This window comes from Tenrec ecaudatus, chromosome 4, assembly GCF_050624435.1.
Source record: "Tenrec ecaudatus isolate mTenEca1 chromosome 4, mTenEca1.hap1, whole genome shotgun sequence".
Lineage (NCBI taxonomy): Eukaryota > Metazoa > Chordata > Mammalia > Afrosoricida > Tenrecidae > Tenrec > Tenrec ecaudatus.
Window position 1 is genome coordinate 104259183 of NC_134533.1, and position 13195 is coordinate 104272377.

The following is a 13195-nucleotide window of genomic DNA, read 5'->3' on the forward strand; positions in this document are numbered from 1 at the left end:
CAGGTTAAACTCCACCCCTTTACCCTTAAGTCTCAAATTGGCAACAGATTATATAACTACCACAGTTACCTAACATCATAAAACATGTGTGTTACTGAATGAACTGCAGCCACTCACTGATGACAGAGACAGATGTAAAACACGTTTTGCTTGGACCTGGACTCCTGGTAGCAGTCATTTTTGACTCACCTTGTAAACCTCCGTCAAATAAAGGATTGATTGTTATTTCTGGGAATGAGGAAAGGTAGATGCAAAGACTAGGCAGGAGACAAATGAGCCAATGATTTAAACTGGACTCCACACTGACAAGGCTCATTCTGCTGTGATTTAATAACAGAATTCAAGTTTTATCCTGAGAAAAATGTTTTTCTTAATTCCCATCACTTAAAATGGATTTGTTGGGTTCGACCTCCCACTCTCTTCAAAAACAGCAGAAATACTTGAATGCAAATGTATACTTGAACACAGAATTCTATGGTAAATGGAAAGTTTAGTTGAAGAACTTGAAATTTTATTACTCTTTATATCCATGAAATGCCACTTCATAAGAAAAAGAGCTCATCACTTATTAAAATGTTTAAAAGTGTTCACTTTCAGTACTTGTGATGCATTTACTTCTTCGGTCCTGATTTCTCCTCGCCCCCAGTGAGCAAGGCTGGGTGCTTCTGCATGTCAGAGTAATGGCAGTCATTGCACACTCAAAGTCATATTTCCAGGGTTTCATGTTATAATTTCTGACAACACATATCCAAGAGGGAGAAGTATTCATTCAAATTATCGCTGACATTATATATTTTGCATTTAAGCATTATTGTTCTCAAAATGTATCCTGTTTGTTCGCCACACTCTTCCATGTGGTTGCTACTTAGTGCCAACTTATGTGGCTGATTGGATTCCACAAATGTGAGGTAAAAAGAGAGAGTTTTGTTGGATTGGTCCGCACTCCTACAGCTTAATGAGGCAAAGGATTCATGAGTAATGTCCATGGATCGAATGTAGGTCCAAATGGGAAACAGAACCCGCCTGGCATCCTGACAGAAAACCAGAGCTAAAAGACCACTGGCAAACCAGGAAGAGAATTCATCACACATGACAGTGCAAAGACCTTCCAAAATGCCCTGAGACCAGGCACGGCCCAGTCAGCCTTCAGCGTTCGTCAGACCCGGACAGCTGGAAGTCATCCACGGACAGAGACAGTGAGACTTCCTTTCTCACTCCACTGGAATTACAGTGTTGGTGAATAATATTTAAGGTACTGTGGAATTCCACAACAACAACAGAAGCTGGCTCATAGGAAGTACAGCCAGAATGCTCCTTAGAAGCAAGGATGGCGAGACTTCCGTGCATCAGGAGAAAGCAACCCCTGGAAAAGAACATCATACTTGGTAAAGCTGAGGGATGTTCCTCGGTGAGACAGATTGACACAGAGGCTCCACCAACAGGCTCACACACAGTGAGGGTGGCACAGGACCGGGCACAGCATCACTGTATGTCAGAACTGACTCCATGGCACCGAGCAGCTTGGAGGCAAGACGAATGAAAAGAGCGGCCAAAGAAGAGGGAGGAGAAAAACCTTCTTCCAGAGAGTAGTAGCCACATCTGTGAGGCTGTGAGGAGAGGCTGCTGGTGCAGGCTGCCTTATCCGGCACTTGATCTGAGTCCAAAGACTAGACGCCCATGATAATTTTAACGAAAAAGTGAAGTCGTTTCCATTTGTTTTAATGCTACTCTTCTTTTGTTTAAAAGCTTAAAACGCACACAACTCTATTCAACTGCTAACTTATGCAGTGCACATCCAGTGGCAGTCTAATTTTGAGTTTCATTAAATGATAGTAACTGTAATAAAATATGATCATTATATAAATGATGAGCAAGGCCTTGATATTCAGCTCATGTGAGGTAACTAACAGGAAAGTCGGAATGTCTTACTATCTATCATTAAAATATATTTTAACGTTTATTACCAATTTGAAAGTTAAGATTGATGAAATGCATTAGTGAGGTGAGATATTTGGCCACTACATATTTCATAGAGATAAATCTTAGATCATGATTCTTGAGCCTAGACATACCAATAAATCAAACAGGGGGAAATGTCCTTTTTACTATTAGAGATTGTGATATTTGAAAGCCATGTGGAAAGATACCAAAGAGATCAAGAGCCTCTGGGTGTGTTTGACTCAGAAAAGAGAAGATCCCTTTTCTGTCCCAAAGTTGACTCCTTACAGCTGTGTTAAGGTCAAAAGTTTAAGGATTCTCTCTCACATTCTAAGTGGATCCGTTTTAACTACCACAATGATAAAGAGGGGGAAAATATAAATGACCCAAACCACTTACTTTCTACTTACACATACTCATATAGCACAGGACCACAGAAGCTGACTCCATTTCTCTGTCTAGGCAAAGAGCATTGCATGCATCAAAGAGAAGCACCGTGAAGTGTCTCCAAGGAGCCCTATAACGCGTCCCCATTGGTCCTTTGTCTTGACCTTGGTAGTTTCTGTGGCATGTGTGAGGCAAACTGTAACATTCATTTCACCTTTATCTCATTCTAACGAGACAGCTCCAAGACTTCTAAATGACTTTCTTGAATTTTACATACTGTCTTTCAGATTAATCTTGTGAAAATGCTACTTTAAACAAATTACCACCGTTATCAAAAGCCACATCAATGCCATAACACTGAAAGGAAAAGTCAAAGCTATTTAGATTTCTGAGACTTCCAGAAATGTATTCCAAAGGTTTCAGCTCACTGTCATCTCCTGGGAACTCCCGAAGGATTTCCCTAGGCACACGGGGACTTGACCTTCAAACGTGCCTTCTGTGTTCTTCACTTTGTGTGTGTCCTCACACGCTTCCCTTCAGCCAGAACATTATCCTCAGCAGCATTCTGATGCGCCACATCTCAGCCATTTGAAATTGGAAATTCAGAAGTCTGCCAAAGTGAGCCTACCCTGAACTATTTCTCATTTCTCTGAAATCTTTTAGACATGGTATGCCAGTCTTTTGATTGCTTAAAAATATTAAACATTTTAACCTGATAAGCTTTTCATACTTTAGGATCTTAACTGTTTAATCTCCTTGTGATAAAAATGTCAAATAATTACCATGCCTTGCTTATAATAAACACTACAAATATTTGCTAATTTGACACTGAAAGAAACAGACCAAAAAAACCCAAGTGCATTGCTGTGAAGTCGATTCCAGCTCATGTTATGGGTAGAAGTGCTCCAATGGGTTGTAATCTTGAGGGAAGTGGGACAACAGATCTTTTTCTTCAGCCAGCTCAGTGGGTTTGAATTACCACGGGTTAGGCTAACATTGGAATGCAAACCGTTTTTCAACATCCAGGCAGCTAATTTAACCCATTGTTATTTAATTCATCAACTGTGGAAAATGAAGAGGAGACCAGGTTGTAAACCCAAACCATGGCCTTCTTATTTTAGCTCCAGATGCTTACAGGAAATCTCTGGAAATTTTTAGTAATTTTTATTGGGGTTTTTCTTTTTGTAAACCCATATGGACATTTCTTTGTCTCTGATATATTTACCTTTAAAGCCATCACCGCACTATGGGTTTTCTCGTTAATTGTATGAAATGGACTGACACAGTTCTAAGTAATGGACTCAAACAGAGCCCTGGTTGTGCTCAGGCGAGCAAGTAGGCAGAGTTTCATCCTTTTGTACATAGAGTGGCTATGAATCAGCACTGACCCTAGCACCCAACAGCAACACGGAGGGAAAAAATAAAATACATACATACGTGAGTATGTATATGTACATAGTAACTGTTTGGGATGGACAAATTATAAGGAAACGAATGTTCTTTTCAATGTATAGAACAGAAACGTCTTTGCTGGTCTGTTTGTCAATTAGAACACACCAGCTTTCAAGTGGTTAACATAAGTTAACTTTTGGAAACTTTGAAAATGTAATGAACATTACAAACTTTCCCCAGGAAAAATGTGTAAGCTTGTCATTGTCAAGTACAGAGAAACTACTATACCCAAAGAAAATGTTGAACTGTGACTCATTCATTAATTTTAGAGTCATTTATACAATATTAAAAGCGCTTATAAATTTTTATAGACTGTAATTTTACTTGATAAAAAGTTAAATTTTAAACATCAAAATATTCAACTCCTGCTTTCTTCTTGGAATATTTTAACATTTATATGATACATTAAATTTCACCTCAAATGCCAACTTTGGTCATGAATCCTTCTTTAATTTTCCAGACAAAAGCAATTTCTGAACTGTAATACTTCCTATACAGCCTAACACACTTGTGTATCTGTTGCTTATATGAGGTGAGTTTTCTTATAGGATAGCAATTCTATCTGATATATTCTTACTTTCCACCTCGTCTTCGCCCATAGAAAACAATCAATAGTTTCTGCCTGAATGAGTAAATTTAACTAAGCTAAAAGTCAAGGTTTTCTAAACAAGGGAAATAAAAAGATATAAAATAACATTTGTTTAAAAAAGAAATTCCAGGTACCGTTTCCGGAAGCCGGCAGCCGCCCCAGCGGTCAGACCGGTGCCAGGACCTTTAGACGGACGCCCTCCGGTCGTCCCCGCACCCGGACCTTCCGCCCTCCGCGGGGAGAGACATGGCCTTGCTGTGCTACAACCGCGGCTGTGGCCAGCGCTGCGACCCGGACACCAACGCCAACGATGCTTGCACATACCAGCCAGGCGCTCCAGTCTTTCATGATGCCTTAAAGGGGTGGTCCTGCTGTAAGAGAAGAACGACAGATTTTTCTGATTTCTTAAGCATTGTAGGTTGTACAAAAGGTAGGCATAATAGCGAGAAGCCACCGAGCCGGTCAAACCTGAAGTCAAGATTTCCGAGAAGAAGGAACTATGTGAATCGAAGCCGAAATTTGAGGAACGCATCATACAAGCTCCTAAGCAATTAAAAGGCCAAGCCCAGATGAGCCCATGACAAATTTGGAATTATAAATATCTGCTTCCCTTAAACAAGCACTTGATAAACTTAAACTATCGTCAGAAAAAGAAGACAAGCAGGAAGAAAGTGATGAGATTAGATTGGGACCTCATGTAAAAATGGAGACCTATCAGGGCGTAGAAAGTCTAGAAGAAGTCTGTGTATATCATTCTGGGGTACCTATTTTCCATGAAGGGATGAAATACTGGAGCTGTTGTAGGAAAAAAAACTTCTGACTTTAACACATTTTTAGCCCAAGAAGGCTGTACCACAGGGAAACACATGTGGACTAAAAGAGATGCTGGGGGGAAAGTTGTTCCATGTAGGCATGACTGGCATCAGACGGGAGGTGAAGTCACCATTTCAATCTATGCTAAAAATTCACTTCCAGAACTTAGTCGAGTAGAAGCAAATAGTACATTGTTAAATGTCCTCATTGTATTTGAAGGAGAGAAGGAATTCCATCAAAATGTGAAATTATGGGGCGTGATTGACGTAAAGCGAAGCTATGTAGCTATGACTGCAACAAAAATTGAGATCGCCATGAGAAAAGCTGAGCCTATGCAGTGGGCAAGCCTTGAACTACCTGCAGCTAAAAAGCCAGAAAAGCAAAAGGAAGCTGTAACAGACTGAGTGGAGGGGAGTAGGGGTGAACAATAACCAACTCTTACCTGTTTCAGAATGCCACTAGGAAGTGTACTGACGCGAAGGCTTGCTGCTGTAATCTTGTTTTGTTTGGTTCAAAGGCTGGTATTTCAGGGTCGACAAAAGTAGGTTCTTAAAAAACAAAGTCATTATCTTTTTGTGTTCCCCAATGTCGTCTTTTTGAGTTACATGAGGCCCATTGTTTATTTCTCTTCAGTAAGAAAAACATAGTATGTCCTATACTTGAAGAAGCTAGAAAACAGCTAATAAACAGTTACAGTACTTGTTAGTATAAGCAAAGAAAGATTAAACATTTACTTTTGTTCAACAAAAAAAAAAAAGAAAAGAAATTCCAGTCCATTTTCCCCTTAGCTTTGAAAGCACAGTTGCAATCTAGGGTACACAGCCTTTGCAAACTCTTGTGCATATCATGTAAAGGGGAAAACCAGAAAAATACATCCAAAAGTTAGTCAAATTTTGTTGCTTTGGAGAAAAGTTCTGCTTTTGGGCTACTATAGTCAAGGCTCGTTTGTTTAATTTGATATTAAATAATTATATATCATAATTTTATTGTTGCTTGCTAAGTGAGAAAATCAGACTCAGAAGAGAAATTTATCCTGGGTCACTAAGTTGGTGAGCAAAGCTGATGGGCTTGATGCCCAGGTTTTTGACTCCTCCTCAAATATATATACATATTCTTTAATTTATCATACAGATATAAACACTGTTAAAGTTTTGAGACATTTCTTTCTGACTTCTGATTATATCTGGAGGCATGAAATTGGTATTATATTGTATATTATTCATAACTATGTATTTTGAATTTTAAACATCTTATAAGAACTTTCCCAAATCATTAGAACTGTCAAATCTCTAATACCTACGTAAGTTGTATAATGAATCAAATCAGTACTACAATCCCATTTAATTTATATCAACTATCATATCTCTCGCACAGCCCTTGAGTCAATGCTGACTCATAGCGGAGGACCTGTGGGTTTCCGAGACTGTTTATGTGTGTGTATATGTGTGTGACTGTTTACCAGAGTAGAAAGTTCAGTCTTTCTCTCTTGGAGCTGTTGGTGGTTTTGAACTGCTGACCATGTGGATCGCAGCCCAGTGATTACCCACACCGCCACCAGGGCTCCATACTATTCATCAATTATTTGAGTATACCAATTTGCCTTTAGTGAGTTGTAATTTCTCCTATCCAGCAAAATCTCGTTCTCCATTTCTGTCTGTCTTACTGGTCTATTTTTATTCTAGTACAAGAACTACCTAAACGACAGGCATCTTAATACACAGTTTGGTGTTTGACATTGCAGTGAAGTGACTTATTCAATACGGCTTTTCTAGCCATAGCCTTTGTTACTTTTATCAAAAGACTTTTTTTTTCTCCTGATGGGTCTGGGTAAGAAAGTAGGGCAAGAAACTGATTGGATTCTATGATTCAGCTGTGAGTGACTGTTACCTGGGTTCATTGTGATTGCCACACAGCGGGGTGTGACTGAGCCATCTCTGAAGCAGGAAGGAGGCATTGCCCTCTCAGAGAGATGAGAGAGCCCGAAGAGGAGTACATCCTTTGGGTCCCCAAATTCCCTGTGTGCTGAACCTCCTTTCTCCAGAAGACAGTTTTGACCCGAGAGGAGCAGCAACAGAGCCCCGAGCCAAGGCGTTTAACAGAGCAGTGAACGTCCCAGCCCACAGATCTAGTACCGCTGAGGGTCATTAGGCAGGAGACTGTCTTGTGGAATGGAATGGGGTATCTTTAGGCACCTAATGAGGGGAACTAGGTTATGTTGACCGATGGAGGGAAAAAATCCACACACATAATGGATTCAAGAGGCCTACACACACGCACACAGAAATAAGATTCCGCTTTTACTGTCTACACACACAAAAAGTTCCAACAGAATGCCACAGAATCTGGGGAAGTAGCATACTAACTTATCTCTGAATAATATTGCGGCGCAGCTATTCTGATGCTATAGTTCTGTTTTTATATTATGTACGTATGCACTGAAAATTCAATTCAAAGTCATCATAATTAAATTTGAAGAGTTCTCCTTTTTGTCAATGTTCTTTTCTTAAAAAAACAGTTTTATTGACATATAATCCACAATCACCAGTTTTAGAACATTTTCTTTTTTCTTGTGCTCATTAATGTTAGCTCCCCGTTTCGCACCCCCAACCTCTCCTGCCATAACCTAAGAAACTATTAATCCATAGTCTAGCTACTGTCTCTAGATTTTCTTATCCTGGATCTCACATGCAGAAAGACATACTGAAAACACACACATACACAACATATATGTATATCAGAAAAACTTCAATCAAAAAGAAAGCAAAAAATATTAAAAACTAGAGCAAATGGGAACAAATAGTAAGGTGTTAAATTTTAACATACCTTCAAATCCAAACCCAAACCCAAACTCACTGCCATTGAGTTGATGCTGACTCAATAGTGACCCTAGAGGGCAGGGTGGAACTGCACCTGTGACTTTTTACAGACTAGAAAGCCCCGCCTTTCTCCCACAGAAATCGATGATTTCAAACTGCTGACCTTGCATATGGACGCCCAGTGAATAACCACTTTACACCCCAGTTCTTTATCCTAACTACATCTGCATGAACCCACTCCCCAAGCACTCCGACAGCAAAGCTAATCACATCCCGGTCAGTGGTCAGAGGGGAGTCACCAGAGGCATAATCCAAGTGGGAACCCTGCGAATGAATTTGGCTTCCATTGGCATCATAGATCTCTGCAAACCAGGTGCTCCGAATTTAGGCTTCCCTATCATTCGCCCCTCTGGGCTTGGGCTTAACTATTCCCAGTCCTTGGATCACACTGGTTGGTATGCTTCTTCTGTGTGGAGTTACCTGCCATCTCACTTAGATGGCCTGTTTTAAGGCAAGCATTTAAAACTCCGGACACTGTTCTTTCTCATAGCTGAGCACCATTTTTCTTCACCCCACTTTGATATAGCACGTATATCTCCAGTGATTTCTTCATGAGAGTAAGTATCAAGTAGGGTCATATCAAAAGAATTAATTATATTTAGATTGGGGCTATAATTAAAGGAAGCTCAAAATCCATTCACTTACCTATGGTTTATTATTATTTTATTGGGAAACATAAATCATCTCCACAGGCCATGTGGTAGTTCTATTGCTAGTATTACTGATTTAGCCAATGGTATAGAATTTAAAATACTGTTTAGGAAAAGGAAGTATAAATGTATAGGGACAATTTCTAGACTAAAATACTTGGATTGTTGAATTGTATGGATTAAAAACTTAAGTGATTGGACACTGTGTAAAAAATGAGGGTTGGAGATAGGGCAAAACTTTCAATAGCACTCATTCATAAAGGCAGAAGTATGCCTGCTGGGCTAGACAGGCCATACACAAACCAAAGAGAGTGTGAAAATAGCAAATAGATGGTCGTCTTGAGTTGTCTTTCATTAGACCCCCTCAAAGCAAGAGATTTGAACCGAAGTCCAACGACTTCTCAAACCAGGGTGTTGCAGCCTTAAGTCCAAGGGAGCAGTTCAGTTCTTTTCATCTGTTACAGGTGTGCTTAAAATCCAGTTTGCTTAATAGGGTTTCCAAATTGGAGTCTTCTGGTGTGGCCTATGAACAATGTTGTACACCCAGAAAAACACAGTCTAAAGTCTCAGGAGTCTATAGCAAGGAGCCTGGGTCACCACTTCTGACTCGGGGCAACCCTGGGTATAAAGACTAGGGCTTCAAATCATTTACATATAACCTAGCATTCCACTTTGGAAACTTAGTACTATAGCAACATTTAAAATTGTTTTCAGTTTTTATTTTACTGACAGTGTTTGTTTTATCAAATTCCTTTAATAATCAATAAATAGAAGATATAACTCAATGGGTAAATATGAATTAATTACTAAAACTATATGAACCAAATGAATCCACAACTTGTCTGTCAGTTTGTGGCACCGTGGTGGCTTGTGTGTTGCTGTGACACTGGACGCTATGTCACTGGTATTTCAAATAGCAGCATGGGCAGCCAAAGTGACCAGGTTTCAGCAGAACTTCCAGACTAAGACTGAAATCTCTATGGATAGCATTTAAACGTTATCAGATACAGGAGGCCTACTGAACAGAAACAGAACCTTGCCAGAAATTGTGCCAGAAGATGAGCTCTTCAGATGAGAAGGCACTCAAAACAGGACTGAGGATGAGCTGCCTTCTCAAAGAAGAATCAGCCACAAGGACAGAATGGAGTCCACCTTGGGGGAGCAAAGACGTCAAGACCTCATTTGCTGCCGGGCTACAACCCAAAATGAGAAGAATCCCGGCTGCAGAAATCTATGACTAAGGACTTGAAATGTACAAAGTATGAATCTAGGAAAACGGAAAGTTATAAAAATGGAATGCATAAAGGTGGATATCCTGGCCGTTAGTGAGCTGTAGACGGGTACTTGCCATTTTGAACCGGATAATTATCTGACTTACTACACTGGGATTAACACAACCCAGATGAATGCCTTTGCATTCATCGTCAACAAGGACATTTCAAGATCTATCTTGAAGTACAATGCTGTCTGTGATAGTATATCTATCCACCCTCAAGGAAATCCAATCAATTCAACTGTTACTCAAATTTATGCACAAACCACTAAACACAGTGGTGAAGAAATTGAAGAATACTACCAGCGTCTTAAGTCTGAAAGTGTTCAAACATGCAAGCACGATGTGCTGACAATTATTGCCGATTGGAATGCAAATATTGGAAACAAAGAGAAAGGAACCGTAGTTGGAAAACATGGTCTTGTTGATAGAAATGAAGATCGCATGATAGAATTTTACAAGACCAACGACTTGTTCATACCAAACACCATTTTTCAAAAACGCAAAAGGCAACTATACCCATGGGCTTCAGAGGGAATACACAGAAATCAACTTGACCACGTCTGTGAGAATACATGAGGAGGCAGCTCAATATTAGCAGCTTAAATTAGGCCACCAAAAACTGACTGTGGGACAGACCACCAAAGCTCATACGTAGGTTTAGGTTAAAACTGAGGAAAATTAAGCAAGTCCATGAGAGCCAAACTATAACCTTGAATCTATCCCACCTAGATTACAAGGAGATTTCAAGAACAGATTTGCTGCAGTGACCACTAACGACAGAAGACCTGATGAACTGTGGGAGGATTAAGGACATCATTCATGAAGACAGCAAAAGGCCATTAAAAAGACATGAAAGAACAAAAGATCAAAGTGGATGTCAGAAGGGACTCTGAAATTTGCTCTTAAAGATAGAATAGCTAAGCAAGTGGGCAAAATGATAAAGTCCAAGAGCTAAATAGAAAATGTCAAAGGGCAACTCAAGAAGACAAAGTAAAATAGTCTAACGAAACGTGCAACAACCGAGAATTAGAAAAGCAATTGTCTTGGAAGAAGTACAGACAGAATGCTTGCTGGAAGCAAGGAGACTTTGTCTCACATACTTTGAACATGTTGTCCTGGGAGAACTAGTCCTTGGAGAAGAGCATCATGCTCTGTTGACACATTGGCTGTGACAATGGGCTCAGACATAAAAACAATTGTAGGGATGGTGCAAGGCCAGGCACTGTTTTGTTCTGTTGGACATAGAATCCCAATGCTGGAACTGACTTGGTACCCAATAACTACTACCACCAGATGAATGAATAGGTCTCATATATAATCTCTACTTATTTTAAAAGAGAAAAAGTCTTATTAAACCCAAGAAATACAAGTGAAGTCAGAAGCAAAGCTCTACTTACATTGTAAGGGCTCTCTATAGATTAAACATGGACCGTGAGTATTAAACACAGACGGCTGCCCTGAAAGGGTGAGGAAGGACTCCATAGCAGTGATAAGGGAACAAAATCTCTGGTGAGGCCTCATTTAAGATCCAAAGAGCAGCAGTTACCAAAGGGCAAAGTTCAGAGGGATAAGAAAACAGAATGGAGACACTAAACACAGGGAGCAAGTGGCATAAGTATATTGAGGGAATTGCTATGAACTGGATGAGACAGAATACAAGAGTATATGAATTGTTGAATGTAACGTGGATGCTCTGTCAACTTGCACCCAATCCACAATAGCTTTGGTTTGAAAGGACTGCATTTGAAAGCAATGGCTTTCTCAAAACAACTCGCAGTGCCTCTTTCTGCTATGAAAAGACATGTGTTAGTCTGGGTGGACTAGAAAAACAAATCCAAGGAGACTCATGTGTGTATAAGAAAGAGCTTTATATACAAGAGCAACTGTACATTAAGAAAACATCCCAGATCAAGTCCATAAGTCCGACATTAGCCCATATGCCTGATACCAATCTATATAGTCTTCAGATTCATGAAGCAGAATGCAGGACGATCACAGGCCAGTGGGGGCAGTCTTGTGCATTCAGTGGCAGAAGAGAAGCACCTCAGCGCTGGCAAGGGTCTCCATGTGGCTCCTCCAGTTCCCAGGGCACGGGCTCTATCAGTATAGTGCCATCTGTCTTACCAGTAGAGCGTCTCTCTCAGTGTGAGCAGAGAGAGAAGTGTCCCCCGCCTCCAAGGAGGAAGTACTGGATTTCCCAGAATGCTCAGGAGAAGGGCATGCCCACACAGAGGCCTCACTGTTTATATCCTGATTGACAGACTAGACTCCACCCCTTCACTCTTAATCCTCAAAATGACAAACGATTCTATAACTACCACACACCATAGAAGTTGTTTGTTGTTGTTGTTAGATGTCACCCAGTCAACTCCAACTCATTCCAAACCGATGACAACAGAAAACTGGCCTCCCTGCACCATCCTGACAGTTCCATGGGGGCAGCCACTGTGTCCATCCATCTCACTGAGGGGCTGCCTCTTTCCCTTGTCCTGCTGCTTTTCCAAGATGATGGGTTTTTTCCCCAGAAACTGGTCTCCGCTGATAACATGTGCTAAGTACGTGAGACGACGTTTCCCCATCCTCCCTTCAAAGGACCCTTCTGGCTGCACTTCCTTCCTTCAAGACAAATAAATGCGTATGTTCTCCTGGCAGTCCATGGTACTTCCAGCATTTTTTGCCAGCACCATATTTCAAATGCATCAATTCTTCTACAGCCTTTTTTACTCAACATCCAACTGTCACCTACATATGAGGTGACTGAAAATACCATGGACTGGGTCACACATCCCTTCTCCTCAGAGACTACCGTTCTCTTCAACAGCTTAAGGTCTTGTGGAGCAGACTTGCCCAGTGATTTCTTGACTGTTGCTTCCATGAGCATTTTTGTGGATCCAAGTAAGAGCCAACTCTAATGTTCTGCTTCTCGTGATATGATCTATTAGTCTCATTGTGAGAATTTGAGGTTGTTTTTTATATTGCGCTACAATTTACATGGAAGCTTACACTTCTTGATCTTCATCAGCAAGAGCTTCAAGTCCTCCTCACTTTCAGCAAGCAAGGTTGTGTCATCTGCTTATCATAGGTCAATAAGCCTCCCTCCGATCCTGACGTTCTTCATATAATCCAGTTTCTCTGATTACTTGCTCAGCATACAGACTGAATAAGTATGGTGAAAGGATACAATTCTGACACATGCCTTTCCCAATTTTAATCC

At 40.5% G+C, this 13195-nt stretch overlaps 1 pseudogene; it reads left to right on the forward strand.

Moving 5' to 3' along the window:
• Positions 1-4604: 4604 nt before the first annotated feature.
• On the forward strand, positions 4605-5911 carry LOC142447028 (cysteine and histidine-rich domain-containing protein 1-like; annotated as a pseudogene).
• Positions 5912-13195: the final 7284 nt, after the last annotated feature.